The following is a 20911-nucleotide window of genomic DNA, read 5'->3' as shown; positions in this document are numbered from 1 at the left end:
ACCCTTATAATTGGTGTAACCGGTCCTGGTAATTGGTGTAACCGATCCTGGTAACTGGTGTGACCGATCACAAGCAATACTATGAGTATATGGTAACCGGTCCTGGTAATTGATGTAACCGATCCTGGTAACTGATGTAACCGGTCCTGTTAACTTGTGTGATCGATCATAAGTGTTTCCATATTAAGGTATAACCGATCCTAGTTATTGGTAGAACCGATTGAACCCATGTATGTGATTTGGTATTTGATCAATCACATAGTGATCTTGTAATACAAGTGAATCATTTCTAAACTTGTTTGGAAGTGTGGTTTAACCGATTCCAAGAATGTAAATCCATGTAAATATGAATAAGGATTTACAGTGAAAACATGCACATACTTTGAACATGTTCAGTAACTCTTATCATTTTTGTTTAAAGATATTCCTTAGTACTCAAGAAGATCATGTGCCGAAATAAATTGAGAATCTTTTAAAAGGTATTTGGTTGTATATGCTTTATTTACCAGCAATTAAATGCATATATCTAGAGAATAAAAATTATTAATGTGCATTTACTAATTGGAGATTTTCTATTAAGAGATGTCAGAAATTTTGGACAAGCATTTATTGGAATTAGGAAAACCGAATTTTGTTATTCATTGCATATCTTGAGAATATTTTTGGCTTTGGAAATTCCTTGGTGTCCAAACATCCTTGTTCTATAAATACCTAAATTTGCTATTCTAGCAAACTATCCTAAGAGCCAGGCAACCTCATCATTATGTTGTTTCTGGTGGAGCCGTCTATCCGGAGAGGAAAGTACCCTAATTAGGCAAAATCTCTTATGACCGCTCGTTTGAAAACTTCTATGGGATCAAGAAGCTCTACAAGTACCGTTGGTGGGAAACTAGTTAATTACAGTGTTATTAGTTTTAGATTAATTTGGTTGACTAACAGTTTTTGAAACTTTTATTGTACTCAGTTTGTTTATTCTGGAGAATCTTCTCTTCTGATATAAGATTCACTCAAACTAGATTGAAGTATCGACGAGATATTTAGAATTGTTTGTAGATCTAAAGACATATTGTGATAATCCATTGTTAACAGACTCCGTTCTATTTGTGATTGATCACATGAGATTGAAGTAGCGTTGTGCATGTGTTTATTGTTAAAAAAGATTTGAAGACACAGAAGATTTCTTATTTGGTTCTCATATCTTTGGGTGTGCACAAACCTTGATCGGCTTGGATCCAACTAGATTCGGATTTATTCGATTGATTAGTTGCGTGAGATCGTCATCACTTTATAATTTCTTGTAGAATCTATATTGATTGATTGCGAATCTAAACTTGACTACTTTGGTAGTTATTGGATAGATTGATCTAACCAGGCAAAGAAGTTTATTATATTAAACGGAAGAGCCTTTGCATATGACTTGAGATATATTTATCTTGAAAGAATCGAAAGAGTTGTTACCAAACATATTTTTTGTTCCTTTACTGTTTGGAATACGATCCAAAGGAATTGTTTTAGTGCGTTTGCTCATCGAAGGCGGAAGTACAGGGATACTGACGAAACTAAGTGAACTAGGGGTAGTTGCTTGGTCTCAACTATACGAAGTTGGTTTAGATTTACCCTCGTCTTTTCAATTGGTATCAGAGCAGGCAAACACGAAAATATCTAACAATATGTGTTTGGTGCGATCCAACCTATAAGAAATGAGTCTGCAGAAAGGTAAGGTATAGACAAAAAGGGACTCAATTAAGTATCACAAGATTTGGGGAAATCCCTCTATGAGTTTGATTTTAGCAAATGTTTAAAAGGGGCTTGTTCCACAAGTTCTACTTGCTCTTCTGAAAATATGTCTGTATGTTCCCAAGAAGAAGTTAAGTTAAGACCTGTATTCCCAATCAATGATTCAGATTCTGAGAAATCTCTTCATAACGATAAAGAAGATATTTATTGTGTGAATATAAAAACATCTCAGCTAAATGAACTAAGTGAAGAATTTCTCTAATGTGCAACTGAACTCACTCTTGCACTAAAAAGAGAAGGAAAGCTTCTTTAAGACTTATGTCATATGAAAGCTGAAAATGATTGACTCAATCTTGATATAACTACCCTGAAAGCTGATTTAGACTCTCTCAAGATTGTATCTTCCTCAAATATTCAATCCTTGGAAGCTAAGCTAAAGAAAAGCATTGATCAAGAAAAGATGACTGAGATCTTAAGAAAAACAACAATTGGTGAATACAATGCCTTAAAAAGATCTCATATGATTCTGAGATAAAGACAGTTTCTGAACATGTCAACAGGCTAAAATATGAAATGCGTTCGTTATTTTCAAAAAAAATCAGTGGGTTACATCCTCCTCAAATAAATCTATAAAATCTGATTCGATCTTTCCCTCAAAAAGAAAGAAGGATGACATCGAAGGCTCTCGAAAGAAATTTTTATATTTTAAATAAGCATCTGTATTATATGAGAATCGCAGGATGAACTACTCACATCAGAGTTTTTCATATCATCATAAGCATCATTACAGACGATGTTTTCATTGTGGAATCAAAGGTCATGTTGTAAGAGATTGTCAACAATCATCTTGTTCAAGATATGGAAAAACAACTTCTAGTCAAGGTTGTAACATGAGACCTTTTTCGAAAGAAATCATATATAAGACTGATATTATTAGATCAAAGAATTCTCACAAGAACTCTCAAAAAGTTGTTCATCACAAAAAAGAATGATGATCAAAAGACTAGGAACTCATAGAAATGGGAACCAAAGAAGACGGTGGAACCAAAAAAAAAGGAATATGGCGAATTCTCCAGTTCATCAATACATAAGGTAATACCTAAATATCTTGGTGATAGTCATTTCTATGCTAAATTTGGTCTCTTATAAGAGAAGTAAGAACCTAATGAGAACATATAAAGAAAGACTATCTACAACTGGTAAAGAAAATAATCTGTCTCAACTAGATACTTAGTATCTTGTTTGAATGCATTGACTCATGAAGTGCTCAAACTGTTAGAGCACTGCTCGGTCGAACTCGCATGCAGTGCTATCTCAAGCATGTTTGTCAATGTTAGTGATCAAAACTATAAGTCTTGATTTCTAGCCTATTTATAGATGTCTCGGACTAGGACATAGATAGTGTAGTTGAGCTTAAATCTCTCGACGTTCATCTCTTGAAGACGAAGAACTACTAAGGGGAGCTTGTGGAACTTCTTCGACAAAAGGTATATGGAAACTTGAACTCATCTATCACTTGGAAAGTCTATTTCTACTATCTCCTATATTGAGACATAAGTCGTGTTACGATATAGTTTTCTCTATACACATTTGAGATTTCGAGTTGAGTATATCTCGCTTACATATTTCTCGAAATATGTGTTGGTAAGCTTTCGCTTCGACCAAGTTCATCTTATATCATGAGAAAATTGCCGAGTAACATCTTACATGGTTTGTGTGATACAATCATTTGATGTAGGCTTGGAATGTTTCGATAATGATTATTTCAATATCTTGAAAATTGCTTTGATGCTAATAATGTGTGAAAACGGCTATTGTCATCCTCTAAGAAAGTTTCAATGATTGAAATAAAGAGTTTAGAATCGTGTAACCATGTTTGTATATAAAAATAGTGTGTTATCAAATTTGTGTATAAGTCCAAATCCGGGAACCTAAAGTATGTGTACCCGTACGCGTACTGGCGGTTGTTGGATGTATGGGCAAGTATGCGTACCCGTACACATACTGGAGGAAGTATCACGTCGGTGAATTTATGCTGGAGTTTGGAATGTAAATCGGTGTGCATACCCGTACGTGTACTGGTGTAACGAAACTCGGTCCGGCTACTTAAGTATGCGTACCCGTTTGCATACTTGAGTTGGTTACTTTCTAAAATCAGTTGTGTACATGAACTTAAACATTTATAAAATAAGGAATGCAATCTTTGCAAATCGTGGATATAATGTTCATGTATTGATTCGAGTGAATCAAACCGATTTTACTTCAATTGTGTTCTTGTATACTTCTATGAGAATAAAACAATTGAACGACTCTTTAACTAGTTTCATTTGAGTCAATTTGAACTAGTTATGGTTAAGATGAATAAGGTTGCTATGAGAGTAATCATATGGATAACTTCGGTTAATTATTGTTGAGCCAACATGGTGTACACGTTTGGGTACGGTTACATAAACCTAAATGAGTGTACATTTCATTTGTGTGTAACAAGCTAAGTTCGATCTAACAGTTGAAATATATTAGCTTGGTTGAATCAGGTTTTTCATCTAACGGTGAATATTGAATGCTTTGTTACCAAGGTAACTTGGATTGCAAACCCTGATTTGAAAACTATATAAAGGAGAACTCTAGAAACTGGGAAACCTAATCCCCACACCTCCTGTGTGTTACTAGTTGCATAAACTAGAGTCGATTCTTTTTTAACCTTAGGTTTCTTCGAGACCCTTTAGGTTAACGACTTCAAAGACTTCATTGGGATTTTGAAGCCAGACCCAACTATTTTCTTTGTAGTTGCGTGTTCTGATCTTTCCCGATTCTATTGTTTGAGTACTATATTCTCTAAGATTTGCTCGAGATTTAATCTCCGATAGGCAAGATAAAAAATAATCACAAACACCTTCGTGTCATCGTTTGTGATTCCACGATATCTAGTTTCGCCATCACACGATTTAGATTATTGTGAGGTGATTGATAATACTAGGCCGTTCTTCGGGAATATAAGTCTGGTTTATCAATTGGTTCTTGTTCACCTTAATTTATCAAAATACGGAACAAGAACTCTTGGGTATTTATTTGGGAGATAGATTTATTCAATCTATAGACTTTTCTATGTGAGACATATTTTATTATCAAGTCTTCGACTTTGGGTCGTAGCAACTCTTGGTTGTGGGTGAGATCAACTAAGGGAATCAAGTGTGTAGTATCCTGCTGGGATCAAAGACGTAAGGAACGCAACTGTACCTTGAATCAGTGTGAGATTGATTAGGGTTCAACTACAGTCCAGTCTGAAGTTCATTGATAGTAGGCTAGTGTATGTAGCGGCTTAATACAGTGTGGTATTCAAACTGGACTAGGTCTCGGGGTTTTTCTGCATTTGCGGTTTTTCTCGTTAACAAAATTCTGGTGTATGTGTTGTTTCTTTTCCGCATTATATTTTGTTATATAATTGAAATATCACAGGTTATGCATTAAGATCAATCAATTAGATATTCCAACCTCTGGTTGTTAAATTGATTGACACTTGAACATTGGTCTTTGGTACTATTCAAGTTACTCCTCTTATATTCAATGGGGTTCGCAGATTTCTATTTGCTGATTGCAGATTGAATTAAGAGATAGAGATATTAACTCTTTGATATACTTTTCTCTAGATTGATTCTGACTTTCTAGTTGATTCTCTAGAAAGTATATTGGAGTAAGTCCTCTCAGATTTCCATTCGAATTGTTGGTGTGGTTGTTAGACCCCCGCATTTTCATTTGGTATCAGAGCAAGCAAACACTATAAACCTAATAAGTTTGTGTTTGACTGATCCTTAAATGTTTTCCCTTATGGGAAATTTCTTTGGGAAACTTTCTCTTGGCATCTGTAACACACACCAGAATTCCTTAAAGATTGTTCAAAGATTTTTATGCACCAAACCTATGGTTCCTCATGATAATCCCATTACATCTAAGACTTTGGAAAACTTAGATGATGTGAAACAATATAAAGGAAAAATTAAAAAGAAAGGAAAGTGGAGAAAACGTTCTTTATGCTCAAAGATATGAAATCTCACTAGATTAACTCTTAATCTTTTTGAGGAATACTATCATGATGGGTCAATTGTGTTAGAGCATTGCTCGGTCGAACTCGCATGCGTTGCTATCTCAAGCATGTTTGTCAATGTTAGTGATCAAAACTATAAGTCTTGATTTCTAGTCTACTATAGCTAAGGTCTCGGACTGGGATAGAAAGTGTAGTTGAGCTCAAGAACTCAATGGCAATCATCATACAAGACGAAGGACTACTCAAGGAACTGGTGGATCTTCATAGACTAAAAAGTATGTGGAGACTTGAACTTATCTATCACTCAAAAGTATATTTATCTCCTATCTTGAGACAAAAGTCGTTTTGCTATATAGACTTAGATTATACACATTTGGTATTTTGAGCCGAGTTTACCTCGTCTATCTATTTCTCGAAATATGTGTTGGTAAAGCTTTCGCTTTAGCCAAGTTCATCTTTACCTAGTGACGAAAGTCATGTTATGTTTCGATCACTTTGAAAATTTCTCTGATGAAAAATGGTTTGTGAATAACAACTATATAATGTCCTCTGAGAATGTTTCAATGATTGAAATGAGAGTTTAGACTATATAACCATTTGGAGGATATAAGCATTGTTGTGGAAACACATATATGTATAAGTCCTTATTGCTTGAACCGAAGTTTGTGAACTTTGTTGATCAAGTGAACCAGAGAAGTGTGTGAGCTAAGTCAGCGAACTCTGTCTGCGAACCCAGTCCGCAAACTGGCGAAGTTCTCAAACTCGAGGATTTCTGCTGGAGTTTGTAAACTCCATCCGGGAACTTACGTCCGCGAACTTGAATAGGTTATGTCTAAAAACGATGTTTAGTGAACTCATCTTTATAAACTAAGGAATGCAATTTCAAACTGTGGCTATAGAGTTCATGAAACGATTCATGTGAATCAAATCGTTTTTACTTCAATCGTATCTTGTGTAGTACATGAGCTTTCCTTGCAATTGAATAACTCTCTAACTAGTTCATTTGAGTCATTTGAACTGGTTATGGTGAAGAAGAATATGGTTGATATGAAAGTGATCGTATGGCTAACCAATTGGTTAACTATTGTTGAACCAACTAATGTACAAGTTTGTGTACGGTTACACTAGCCCAGGAACGTGGGTTTCATTTGTGTATAACAAGCTATGTTTTCGATCTTACGGTTGATTAATATTAGCTTGAATCTAAATCAGGTATTCATCTAACAGTGAATATTGAATGCTTTGTTACCAAGATAACATTGATTGCAAACCCTGATTTGAAAGACTATATAAGGGAGAACTCTAGCAACTGGGAAAACTAATCCCCACACATTCTGTGTGATACTAGTTGTGCTAAGCTAGAGTCGATTCTCCTTTAAACTTTGGTTTCTTCTTCTAAAACAGGTTAACGACTTAAATACTTCATTGGGATTGTGAAGCCATACCGATACTACTTTTCTTGTAGTTGTGTGATCTGATCTTGCTGTTTCTATAGTACGATTGTAATAATTGGCTTGAGATTTTTATCTCCGATTGGCAAGATAAAAAGTAATCACAAACATCTTCGTCTCATCGTTTCTGATTCCATAATATCTTCTTTCGCTGCGTCGATTAAGACTATTGTGAGGTGATTGATAATACTAGGTTTTTCATCGGGAATATAAGTCTGGTTTATCAATTGGTTCCTGTTCACCATGATTTAACAAAATACGGAACAAAACTCGTAGGTATATTCGTGGGAGACGTATTTATATACTATCGTAGACTTTTCTGTGTGATACAGATTTGTTTATCAAAGTCTTCGACTTTGGATCGTAGCAACTCTTAGTTGTGGGTGAGATCAGCTAAGGGAAGCAAGTACGTAGTATCCTATTGGGATCAGAGACGTAGGAGCATAACTGTAGCTTGGATCAGTGTGAGATTGGTTGGGGTTCAACTACATTCCAGACCGAAGTTAGTTTTGAGTAGGCTAGTGTCTGTAGCGGTTTAATACAGTGTGTGTTCAATATGGACTAGGTCCCGGGGTTTTTCCGCATTTGCGGTTTCCTCGTTAACAAAATTTCTGGTGTATGTGTTATTTCTTTTCCGCATTATATTTGTTTATATAATTGAAATAATACAGGTTGTGCCTTGTTCAATCAATTAGAATATCCGACCTTTTGGTTGTTGATTTAAATTTATTGACACTTGGATATTGGTCTTTGGTACCATCCAAGTGTTTATCTCTCTTGTATTTAAATTGAGACTCGCAGTTTGCTTGAGTAAGATTTAAATCGAGAGATTAAGATATAAACTCTTTGATATACTTTTTTTCTAGATTGAGTTTGACTGTCTAGTTGATTCTCTAGAAAGTATATTGGAGTTTGTCCATACAGATTTCTAAGCGAAATATTGGGTGTGGTTGTTAGACCCCCGCTTTTTCAATTGGTATCAGAGTAGGCAAACACGTTTAAGACCTGATAAGTCTGTGTTTGTAGCAATCTGAGTCTGAGGACAAAGTCTCTCTTACGCATACCCAGATGTCTCCTGAAGATTTCGATTAAGCCAAGTGTCTTGGAAACACCTCAAAGGGTTACTCCTTAGTTGATTCTTCCAAATCCCGAGGTAGAAAGACTGTTGCATCTGATGTTGACATGTCTTCTTCTCATGAGGCATGTGACACTCTGGCAAAGGATGACAAGGAACTCACCAGAATCTCAAAAAACTCTGCCGATTTTATTGATTTTCAGAATCATGATCAGCTTATTTATGAATTTGAAAAGTCCCTTGATCGAGAACATGATATCTACAACATCATTGAGTCCTTCTCTAAGAATATTGAAAAACTTCTCCAAGAAACTACTCTACAGCGTGAAAAAATTAGTGTTCTTGAGGATATTGTTAAGGAAGACTCAAGTAGAGAGAAACGTTTGACCGAGATGCATTCAAGAACTCTCAACAGACTTCGTGTCGAAAAAAAGAAATTAGAAGCATCCTTAATCTAGCCAATGAACAGTGCAAATCCTTGGAAAAGGAAAACTCTGTCTTAAGGAGAAATTCTTCTGTACAAACTAATTCTCATGAATTACAGTACATGACGAAATGTTCTCCAGAAGAAGATTGTGTCAAGAAAAGTTTACATAACTTACAATCTTCTCATATGGCTATGAAGTTAAAACATGTGCCAATTATTTCTTCTCCTCCATGAACCTTATGTGGGAAAAATAATCACTATGCTATCCATTGTTTTGCAAGAAGGAAACAAATTTCTAAACTTCATAATTTGCTTCTCTCCACTGTCAATGGAATAAATAGTCAATCGACTACTGCAGTGAATCGCATGCCTACAGAAAATCAAAGATCTTATAAAAATGACCTCTATTCTAGAAATCATCATAGGGAACAAGTTCATCTCAATGGTATAAACTCTTGTGCCATTAATGAACACATTCCTTGTGTTTATAAGAATAAGTATGGTAAATCTAAGTCTAGAAAATTGATCCCTATCTATTCTGATCCTCTTGTGCCAATTGCAAAAGGTCCTAGATTTATTCCTCAGAGAATGCCTTCTGACAGATATGCCAAATAAGCAGTGTCTTACTTTTCTGGGATAAGCGCTTGTCAATGAAATAAGGATAAACAAAAACAACGGTCATTTAATGAGCTAAAAGCTCATACTTGTGTAAATTAATCACAAGGTTGATATCTCACATACAAACAAACCTAGTTGTGAGAGAATTGAATAGGTATGCTCTTGACAAAATGACTCTAATTATCTAGCTAATTTCTTATCGTTCTTAGATGGATAGTTGGTCAAACACTTTTACATGAGTATTTCTTTATCCTTCCTTTTTATTAGTTTTTATTTCTTTCCAGTATACGTTTTAAAGTAAAAGCATGGACTTTTTCGTGCAGTGCTTTGTGAAACCTCTTCTTACGGGTACACGTACGGTTTCGGGGTCTCTCATAAACCTATATTGTAAACCTTAAGTATCTCGAATTTTATTTATATACCTATCCTATTGAGTTGAACTCTTGACTCTAGGTTTCATATTATCAATGGCTTCTTCTTCCTGCTCATGGGATTTACCTATAGAGTTCGTTGATAATGCGGTATATTTAGAATTCGATAAAGAGAAGGGGACTTTTGTTGAAGTCGAAGGTTCTTTTCCCCAATCTCCTAATTCTTATTCGGATATAGAGGAGGTTGAAGATATCTCGTCAGATGTAGTTTTTAACTTTCTAAAGAACTTTGAAGAGGCAAAGCAACAACTTGTTGATACTATGGAGTGTCTTGATGTGGTAAGAAGTGAGTTGAAAAAGGTTAAGTATGACCTTGTTCTCATGAAAACCCATGTTAAAGAACTTCCCAATAAGGATATCCTCTCCATAGGTCCATAGGATGATGTCGTTCACAAGCTCCAGGATCTCAAGACTCAAGAAGGTCCCGAACTGTCTATATGACTTCAGTTCGCATTGGCGTTGAACAGTTTTGGTTTTGATTTAGCTTTTTGATTTTAGTTTGCCTAGTAAATCTTCTATTTTTCTTGTTTTTTTGGAAGAATAACTAGAGTTTGGGCTAACCTTTATTATGAATACACATAGCTATTCCAACGTCTTCATCTTCATGTTTTTAGATTTATTGGTTTAATTTGTAAAAGTGTTTGGAAGATGATTTTTGCAGTATTAATCTTTATGGTTTTATATATTGCAATATTGTTATGGGATATGTGTGTTTACGTCTGTGAACTTGATTGTCCCATACATTGTCAAAAGTAATGTCGTTCATGAGTTGATATGCATGTATTGATAAAAAAAGATGAATGGACTTTTGACAAATACAAAAGTTAAGCCTATTATGTCAATTATTGATGGAAGATAGGTTAGAATCTTTTGTTTACAAGGATTATGTGTATTGAGTGTCGTTATGCAAATAGTGATGGAAAATAGAATGAATCCTTGTGTATTCCGTAGTATTGATCTTCCCTGATCCATATTTTTGTGTACCTACTGTGTTGTTCCATAAGGTGTCTTATGTTGAGATCTATCGACTGAGTCATTGTCTTGGCATAATTGTTGTTCCATGAGATACTTTGTGTCGAGCATGACCAATTAAATTGATTACTTGTGATTAGTTTGGTTGTGTATTTCGATTAGATTAATTATGGGTTTTCTTGTGATTAATCTAATTGAGTGTTTTTAAGTCTCCATAAGTTTACTTGTGTTGAGCATTTCCGATTAAGTTAATCATGGGTTCTCTTATGATTAATTTAATTAAGTATTTTGGATTCAAATTCATACTTGTATGTGATTTTTTATGTCCAAAGAAATCCTTCTTTTCTTTTTGAAATTAAGGTTGCTCTTGTTGTTCTTTCGGGAATGACATATTATGGGGGAGAGTTCTATTGAACTTGTGCTTAATTTCCAAATCTTTGTGGGGAGTGCGGCTGTGGAATATTATAGGGGTTATCTTGTATCTTTATAGACTCCTTGATGAATGCATTTAGCTTCGGCTTTATGATTGCATCTAAATAATATGATATGTGCTTTCTTTTGGTCATGAATTGTCTCTTTTGGAAATCTCATTAGGATCCCGTTCTTGTACCTTTGCCAATTTTATTGACAAAAAGGGGAAGAATTAATATGTAGTTCACACTACAAATACATATGGTTTTCGGATCATTATGTAAGGGGCAGTGGTTTCCATGTGAGATGGAGTATTGACTAAGGGGGAGTGACATATCACCATAGTATTGTTGTAGTTATGATACAATTGAACTTTGACGCTGTGTAATGATACTATGACACTGTATAACAATGATTGAGAACTCTTGTTATCTCGTTGTTACAGCTACGGATTTTCAAAAACGATGATGCTAAACTTACAACCTTTGGGATCATTGGAGTACTTGGAAGTGACGAAGATTTCAAGTAATGTTGAAGATTAGGCATGTTGAATAGGAGCTACAAAAGTTTATTTATATATTTTTTGTATTCCATATGTATTGATGGTTTTGTCACTCAAATTAACAAAGGGGGAGATTATTAGAGCATTGCTCGGTCGAACTCGCATGCGTTGCTATCTCAAGCATGTTTGTCAATGTTAGTGATAAAAACCATAAGTCTTGATTTCTAGTCTACTATAGCTAAGGTCTCAGACTAGGATAGAAAGTATAGTTGAGCTCAAGAACTCCACGACAATCATTATACAAGACGAAGGAATACTCAAGGAACTGGTGGATATTCATCGACTAAAAGGTATTTGGAGACTTGAACTTATATATCTCTCAAAAGTCTATTTATCTCCTATCTTGAGATAAAAGTCGTTTTGCTATATAGACTTAGATTATACACATTTGGTATTTCGAGCCGAGTTTACGTCGCCTATCTATTTCTCGAAATATGTGTTGGTAAAGCTTTCGCTTTACCCAAGTTCATATTTACCTAGTGACGAAAGTCATGTTATGTTTCAATCACCTTGAAAATTGCTCTGACGAAAAATGGTTTGTGAATAACAACTATATAACGTCCTCTAAGAATGTTTCAATGATTGAAATGAGAGTTTAGACTATATAACCATTTGGAGGATATAAGCATTGTTGTGGAAACACATATATGTATAAGTCCTTATTGCTTGAACTGAAGTTTGCGAACTTTGTTACCGGAGAAGTGCGTGAGCTAAGTCCGCGAACTCAGTCCGCGAACCCAATCCGCGAACTGGCAAAGTTCTCAAACCCGAGAATTTCTGTTGGAGTTTGTAAACTCCATCCGGGAACTTAAGTCCGCGAACTTGGGTAGGTTATGTCTAAAAACGATGTTTAGTGAACTTATCTTTATCAACTAAGGAATGCAATTGCAAACCGTGGCTATAGAGTTCATGAACCGATTCATGTGAATCAAATCGTTTTTGCTTCAATTGTGTCTTGTGTAGTACATGAGATTTCCTTGCAATTGAAAAACTCTCTAACTATTTCATTTGAGTCATTTGAACTAGTTATGGTGAAGAAGAATATGGTTGATAGGAAAGTGATCATATGGCTAACCATTTGGTTAACTATTGTTGAACCAACTGATGTACAATTTGGGTACGGTTACACAAGCCCAGGAACGTGCGTTTCATTTGTGTATAACAAGCTATGTTTTCGATCTAACGGTTGATAAATATTAGCTTGAATCTAAATCAGGTTTTCATCTAACGGTGAATATTGAATGCTTTGTTACCAAGCTTACATTGATTGCAAACACTAATTTGAAAGACTATATAAGGGAGAACTCTAGCAACTGGGAAAAATAATCCCCACACATTCCGTGTGATACTAGTTGTGCTAAGCTAGAGTCGATTCTCCTTTAACCTTTGGTTTCTTCTTCTAAACCAGGTTAATGACTTAAAGACTTCATTGGGATTGTGAAGCCAGACCGATACTACTTTGCTTGTAGTTGTGTGATCTGATCTTGATGTTTCTATCGTACGAGTATAATTGTAATAATTGGCTTGAGATTTCTATCTCCGATAGGCAAGAAAAAAAGTAATTACAAACATCTTCGTCTCATCGTTTGTGATTCCAAAATATCTTTTTTCGCTGCGTCGATTAAGACTATTGTGAGGTGATTGATAATACTAGGTTGTTCTTCGGGAATATAAGTCCGGTTTATCAATTGGTTCTTGTTCACCATGATTTATCAAAATACGGAACAAAGCTCGTAGGTATATTCGTGGGAGACGGATTTATCTATTATCGTATACTTTTCTGTGTGATACATATTTGTTTATTAAAGTCTTCGATTTGGGCCGTACCAACTCTTATTTGTGGGTGAGATCAGCTAAGGGAAGCAAGTACGTAGTATCCTGCTGGGATCAGAGATGTAGGAGCATAACTATACCTTGGATCAGTGTGAGATTGGTTGGGGTTCAACTACGGTCCAGACCGAAGTTAGTTTGGAGTAGGCTAGTGTCTGTAGCGGATTAATACAATGTGTGTTTAATCTGGACTAGGTCCCGAGGTTTTTCTGTACTTGCGGTTTCCTCGTTAAAAAAATTTCTTGTGTCTGTGTTATTTCTTTTCCGCATTATATTTGTTTATATAATTGAAATAATACAGGTTGTGCATTGTTCAATCAATTAGAATATCCTACCTTTTGGTTGTTGATTTAAATTTATTGACACTTGGATATTGGTCTTTGGTACCATCCAAGTTTATCTCTCTTGTATTTAAATTGAGACTCGCAGTTTGCTTGAGTAAGATTTAAATCAAGAGATTGAGATATAAGCTCTTTGATATAATTTTTTTCTAGATTGAGTCTAACTGTCTAGTTGATTCTCTAGAAAGTATATTGGAGTTTGTCCATACAGATTGCTAAGCGAAATATTGGATGTGGTTGTTAGACCCCCTCTTTTTCAAATTGACAAAGATCTATTTAGAGCATTTGAAAACGTTTTAGATTCTTAGAAAATCTTAACTCTGTTAGGAAAAAGAATCGATCCGATAAAAGTTCTGTACGTATCAAATCATGCAAGCATGATGTACAAACTAAACATATTATCAACACAAGTAGGTCCAATGAAACGGATTCTTATGTTGTTGATACTGGTTTAAGATATTGGAAAAATCTCCTTTCTGGTCATATGAAAACGAAGATATAAAGCTCTGTTAACCCTGATTATCATCATTACTATGAATATATCATGGGTACTGCTCACAAATATCAACCAGAAATGGTGCATGAGGATCTCTCTGCACATCTTGCCACTTGGTAACTTGCTTGACACTATATAACTTGATATAGGGCAAGAAACGGATTGATTGGTTTTTACCTGGGTTAGTGTTGATTTTACTTTTTGTAAAATAGCTTTCTAATGCACCGTCTTTTCCCACGTCTGTGTGTTTTCACGGGTTGCGCAACCTCTATGTTGGAACACCTAAGAAATCCTACATTCCCTTTGTGGGTCGCGGTTCAGGAACGGGTCCAAGCCCATTTTTGCGTATATAAAAGGAGTGGTACGCGTACCTTATTCCTTCTCCCATCTTGTCCGCGTACGTGAACTTTCTAGGGTTCATAAATTTCCTCCATTAAATCATCCTTGGATAAAAATAAGAAAAAGGGGTGATCAAATTTCATTCCAAGTAAGTGTTTTCTTACTCTTTTCCTTCCAATTTCTAGATATCATGGTGAATTTCAAGGGTTCAAAAGGAATTTCAAAAAATTTGGGTTCTTCATCTTCTAGCATGAATTTTCCAATAGGTCAAAATTCTCTTAGGATTAGATTTGTCAATGATTCTTGTGCTAGAGTTCTTGAAAGGATTTCATCTAATGGATTTATTCTAGAAGAGAAATTGGATTTGTCTAGTGGAAATAAAGAGGATTTAATTTGTTTTGAAAAATTCAATCTTGGAAACATCTTGGATGGTCTTGGTGAAGGTTTTGACACTCTTATAAGAATCTTCTATGCTAACATCTATGATGTTAATCATGGCGACATGGAATTCAAGACCATGGTTAATAGAAAAAGGATTCATGTTAATAGAGAGTTGATTTCAAGAATTACTAATATTCTCTTGGGGAGTTTTCGCCTTCCAAGACCTAGTCATGAAAGACCTTCTTATGAAACCATCTCTTTTGGTCTCTGTGGTAAGAGTGTTTTTTTGGAATGAAGGAAAGTTTCCTACTAATAATCTTAATCTTGCCTTGATGTCCTTTGGTAAACTTGGTATATCAAAACTTTGTCCCTCCAAAATTGAGAATTCTCGTAGGAGTCGTGAGTTTGCGGAGTTGGTCTATTTTCTTGTTTTGGGAACTCAAGGTATCGACATTTGCGGGTTCATCATATATCAAATCATGTCGATGACGTCTTCCAACAAGAAGCTAGGATATCCTTGATTGATTGAGAGAATTTTTCACGCTTTCTCTATAGATCCGATTGGGAACTCTATTGGAACTCCCAAGCTAGTCCGTCCTTGTACATTCAAATGTGAAGGAAAACGCTTGCAAGAGACAAATAAGCGACACACTTGATGGCACATGTGATTCCACCTCCATGAATCTTCTTCATCAAATTCTTAAATATGTTGATAAGATTAGTGCCAAGGTAAAGTGTGTCCAAGAACAATTGCTTGTGATTTCTACTAAGTTTTCGGAAATCAAGGATGCCATGGATAGGATTCAGGCCACTCTTATGGTCTCCGATGGTGAAGATGATGACTAGTCGTTGGTGCTTTATCCTTTGTCTTAGAGTTGTTTGTGATTTATTTTTTCTAGGAAACTTCTTTTGAGAATTTATTTCTTGTGTTTTTAGAAAGATTACTAGGGTTTGGAATAGCCATTATTGTGAGTACACATAGCTATGTCCAACGTTTTCATCTTCATGTTTTAGATTTATCTATTTAAATTCTAAGTTATTTGGAAGATGATTTTCGCAATTTTAATCTTTATGATTTTATATACTGCAAATTGTTATGGGATATTTTGTTTACGTCCGTGAACCTGTGATTGTCCCATAGTTGTTCAAAAGTTATCTCTATTATGACGGTATGAGAGTATGGATAAAAGATAAAATGAACTTTTGACAAACAAAAGTGAAAGCCTTTTATGTCATTATGCAAATATTGATGGAAGAAAGTATGCACTTTTGTTTACAAGGATTAAGTCTATTATATGTCATTATGCAAATCGTGATGAAAAATAGAATGAATCCTTGTGTATTCCGCAGTATTGGTCGATCTTCGACCCACATTTTTTTGTGTGCATATACTGTGTTGCTCCGTAAGTTCTCTTATGTCGAGCATGATCAATTGAATTGATCATTTTTGTGGTTGATTCAATTGAGATTTTTGGACTCAAATCCATGTTTTCATGTGGTTTGGTTATGTCCAAAGAAATCCATCTTTTCTTGTAAAAGGAAGGTCGCCTTTGTTGTTCTTTCGGGAATGACATTTTATGGGGGACAGTTCTTTTTGAACTTGTGCTTTATTACCAAATCCTTGTGGGGAGTGCGGCCGTGGAATATTATAGGGGTTATATTGTATCTTTATAAACTCCTTGATGAATGCATTTTGGTTTCGGCTTTATGATTGCATCTAAATAAGTTGGTATGTTATTCTCTTTTGGTCATGAAGTATCTATATGAAAATTTCATGAGGATCCCACTAGTTTTCGTACATTTGCCAATTTATATTAACAAAAAAGGGGAGAATTAATGTGTAGTTTCATACTACAAATACATATGGTTTACGGATCATTATGTAAGGGGGAGTGGTTTTCATGTCGAGATGAAGTACTACTGACTAAGGGGGAGTGATACATATCACCATAATATTGTTGTCAAAGTTGTGATACAATTGAACTTTGATGATGTGTAATAATATTATGACACTGTGTTATCGCTACGGATCTTCAACAACTATGATGCTGAGTTGAACACGTTTAAAATCATGGAGTACTTGGAAGTGACGAAGATTTCGAGTCATGTTGAAGATGCCAAGGAGATCAAGCATTTGGATGAGAATCTACAAAGATTTATTTATTTTGTAATCCATATGTATTAATAGTTTTGTCACTAAAATTGACAAAGAGGGAGATTGTTAGAGCACTGCTCGGTTGAACTCGCATGCGTTACTATCTCAAGTATGTTTGTCAATGTTAATGATCAATACTATAAGTCTTGATTTCTAGCCTATTTATAGATGTCTCGGACTAGGACATAGATTGTGTAGTTGAGCTTAGACTTCACGGCGTTTATCATTTGAAGACGAAGAACTACTAAGGGGAGCTTGTGGAACTTCATCGATAAAAAGTATGTGGAGACTGAAACTCATCTATCACTTGGAAAGTCTATTTCAACTCTATCTCCTATATTGAGATGTAGATGGGGAAAAACGATTTGCTGGTTTTTACGGAATTGAGGAGATGACCGTGTGGAGACTCCTTGAACCGAGAAAATGCTCAACCTCACACAGATGCACTGCAAGAAGGGAGTGCTTTAAGTTCGAGAAAATGCTCAACCGTGTGGAGACTCCTTGAATCTGTAGGACTCCGGCATAAACCAAGACAATGGTCGTTCCAGAATCAATTCGGTCACAAGAGAGGATGGGCTGATCTATATGAGGAAAGCTGAGAAATTTGTGAGATCAATGGTGATCGAGATTGTAGGTGTGTTGTGTATTCTGCGTAAGAAGGTTCTGAATGATTGAATTTACTCAGTTGAGAGTGATTGCTCAGACGATGAGTTCGTATAGACGAAAGATTGTCTGTGTGAACTTGTCGAGAAATTCTTGTTTAGACGAATGTTGTCCCTTTCAATCATGATTCAGACGCCTTTTATATTGCTGAATTGAAAACACCATGATCCCATGAAGTGTGACAGTCGCTGGAGTCAAAGAGTGGGGAAGTGAAAATCGTGTTGAAACCACTTGCTCATCGTGCGGAGACTTGGTTAACTTTCCACCCACTACTTTGCTAACTCCTCCAACTGATTGCACGACTTTCCCACATTCTCATCGTGTGTATGAACACATATGGCGTAGACCGCCAGACCAAAACTCTAGGTAATATCCCTCCATGTGACACGATTGAATCTCGTGATTGTGGAGTCAGTTGCTGACTTTATGGGATGATGAGTCCTTGTGTTGCTGAGTTGAACGTGATTTTACAAATGTTCTGAGACTCATGAATTGAACATGTCTGTTGAGACAGAGGTATACTTATGTTGGTTTTTAAAGTGAGCAAATATTGCTCGTATGAGCAAATGTTGCTCGTTTGATAAATTGTTGAATGTTGATAATTAATATTCATGGACTGAACAAATATTGAATATTGATAGTTGAACCAATATTCATGGACTGAGCAAATATTGAATATTGATAGTTGAACCAATATTCATGGACTGAGCAAATACTGCTTGTCTGAGCAAATGTTGCTCATTTGATGAATTATTGAATATTGATAGTTGAACCAATATTCTTCAATACGAACAAATATTGTTCATTTGATGAATTGTTGAATATTGATAGTTGAATAAATATTCCTTAGTCTGAGCAAATATTGCTCGTCTGAGCAAATGTTGCTCATTTGATGAAGTATTGGTAGCATGACCAAATAAATATCAAATTAAAATACTTGCGACCAAACCAAGTATAATTAATTAGAGTGCTGATCATGGGATCAACATAAAATTTAGTGTTTGAATCTGGAATTATGAACCTTGAACTCAAAACCCTAATTTCGATCAATTGCTGAATTGATGATTTATTGAAAATCATTTATGAAATGAAGGAAGGACTGGCTACATGGGATGATGAATCGACCATGTAACACCCAGATGCTCAAGTGAGCAAAATACCAAAGTCTCTTGAAGACCAATTGGTGAAATGATGATTAAATGTTGGTTTAATCATTTGTTGTTGAAAAATAATGCTCGTCTCAGCATTAGGTGTTAAAACCTAACTATGAAGAGATGAGAGACTGACCAAGAAATCATTAGACCGGCCTTGGTTGGTCATGGGATCGTCTGTTGATCATTTTTATGAAGTTCCAAGTTGTTTGGAAGAGTTTTGGACCTAATACGTGCAATTGTGCAAATTAGGTCAAAATTATTAAAACACGTGGGACCAGCTATTTTCAAGCCTCGGGTCCGACCTTGGTCAGTCAAGGAGACATTCCGGCATCACCATAATGTCCCTGTCTCGTCCTGAGAGTTTTGATATTTTCCGGTGTGCGTTTGAGCAACATTTTGAGAAAATATGAAGAAATCAGGGATTTTGCTGAAACCGTGAAACTTCATGAGATGAAGAATAAAATTATAAAATAATGAAGGAATCATGGGGTGTGGGACCGGCTAGGTCAAGGCGTGGCCATCCGGCCAAGGAGCTAGTCCCAAAGCACTTTTTCCTAATTTATAATATTTTCATGATTTTAGGGAAATATCATAAAATCAAGAAGTTTGTTGAAACCAAGGAATTTGTTGAAATCAAGGAGTTTCCATGAGATGGAAAACATAAAAAATAATAATGATAAATAAGGGGCGTGACCGGACGGCTATGGCCCGGTCCCACAGGTTTCCCTAATTTTATATCATTTTTCATGAACTTGAGTGAAATTTCATGAATCCAATGAGTTTGCTGAAACTAGAGAATTTCCTTGAAGTGAAAAAGTTTCCATGGGATGAGGAAACAAATAATATTAAAATAATAAAACACGGGCGTGTGGGACCGGACACGGCTAGGGCATGGCCGGCCAAGAGCCCGGGTCCCGTGCGTTTTCTCCATAATTTATAATATTTCATGAATTGAGGGAAATATCAGGGAATTTTCATGTGATGAGGGAAATAATAAAATAATAAGGAGTCATGAGGTGTGGGACCGGCCACGGCTAGGGCATGGCCAGCCAGCTAGTGGACCTGATCCCGCGACACCTTTCCTAAATTTTATTATTTATTTGATACGAGGAAACACCATGAGACTGGGAGTTTCTTTGATACGAAGGAGATTTGCTCAAATGAAGGAATTTTCATGAGATCAAGGAAAATAATAAAAATATGTTAAAATATAAAATTGGACGTGGGACTGGCTATGGCACGACCGGCCGACCGGTGGGCCCAGTCCCCAGCGCCTTGATTAATATTTTATTATTTATTATTTCTTCCTACTTTGTATAGGTTTATCGTTCCTTCATGTTTTGGAATGCTCGTTTGCGCATTCAGGTGCTCGTTCGTGCATTATTGCTGAGTACACTAACACCATTTTGGTCAGGGCTTACTCGATAGATGCTCAGATGCCCGTATGTTGAACATTTATCACTAACCCATGGAATTCTGCTGGGAAGAACCACGAATTTAAGAGACGAAATGTTATGAAGAATCATATAATATTGCTGAATATTCAGTTAACGAGTAGAGATAATTAATTGATGGCTCTATACTAGCAGGCATGCTGTCTAGGAGCATTAATTATTCAAGATTGAGCGATATGAGCTTGTTGAAGCGTCATATTTATTATGTATAGTATAGTCAGGGAAAACACGTTGTTGCATCATGAAGACGTTATCCCTCTATACTAGTAGGCAAGCTGTCTAGGAGCCGTCCAATCATAATGATTCTATACACATGTCTTTTATATAGTCAGGGAAAACATTGTTACATCCTGAAGACGTTATCGCTCTATA

The sequence above is a fragment of the Papaver somniferum genome, unplaced genomic scaffold, assembly GCF_003573695.1.
Source record: "Papaver somniferum cultivar HN1 unplaced genomic scaffold, ASM357369v1 unplaced-scaffold_118, whole genome shotgun sequence".
Classification (NCBI taxonomy): domain Eukaryota; kingdom Viridiplantae; phylum Streptophyta; class Magnoliopsida; order Ranunculales; family Papaveraceae; genus Papaver; species Papaver somniferum.
The sequence above is the reverse complement of the archived record's forward strand: the minus strand, read 5'-3'. Positions refer to the sequence as shown.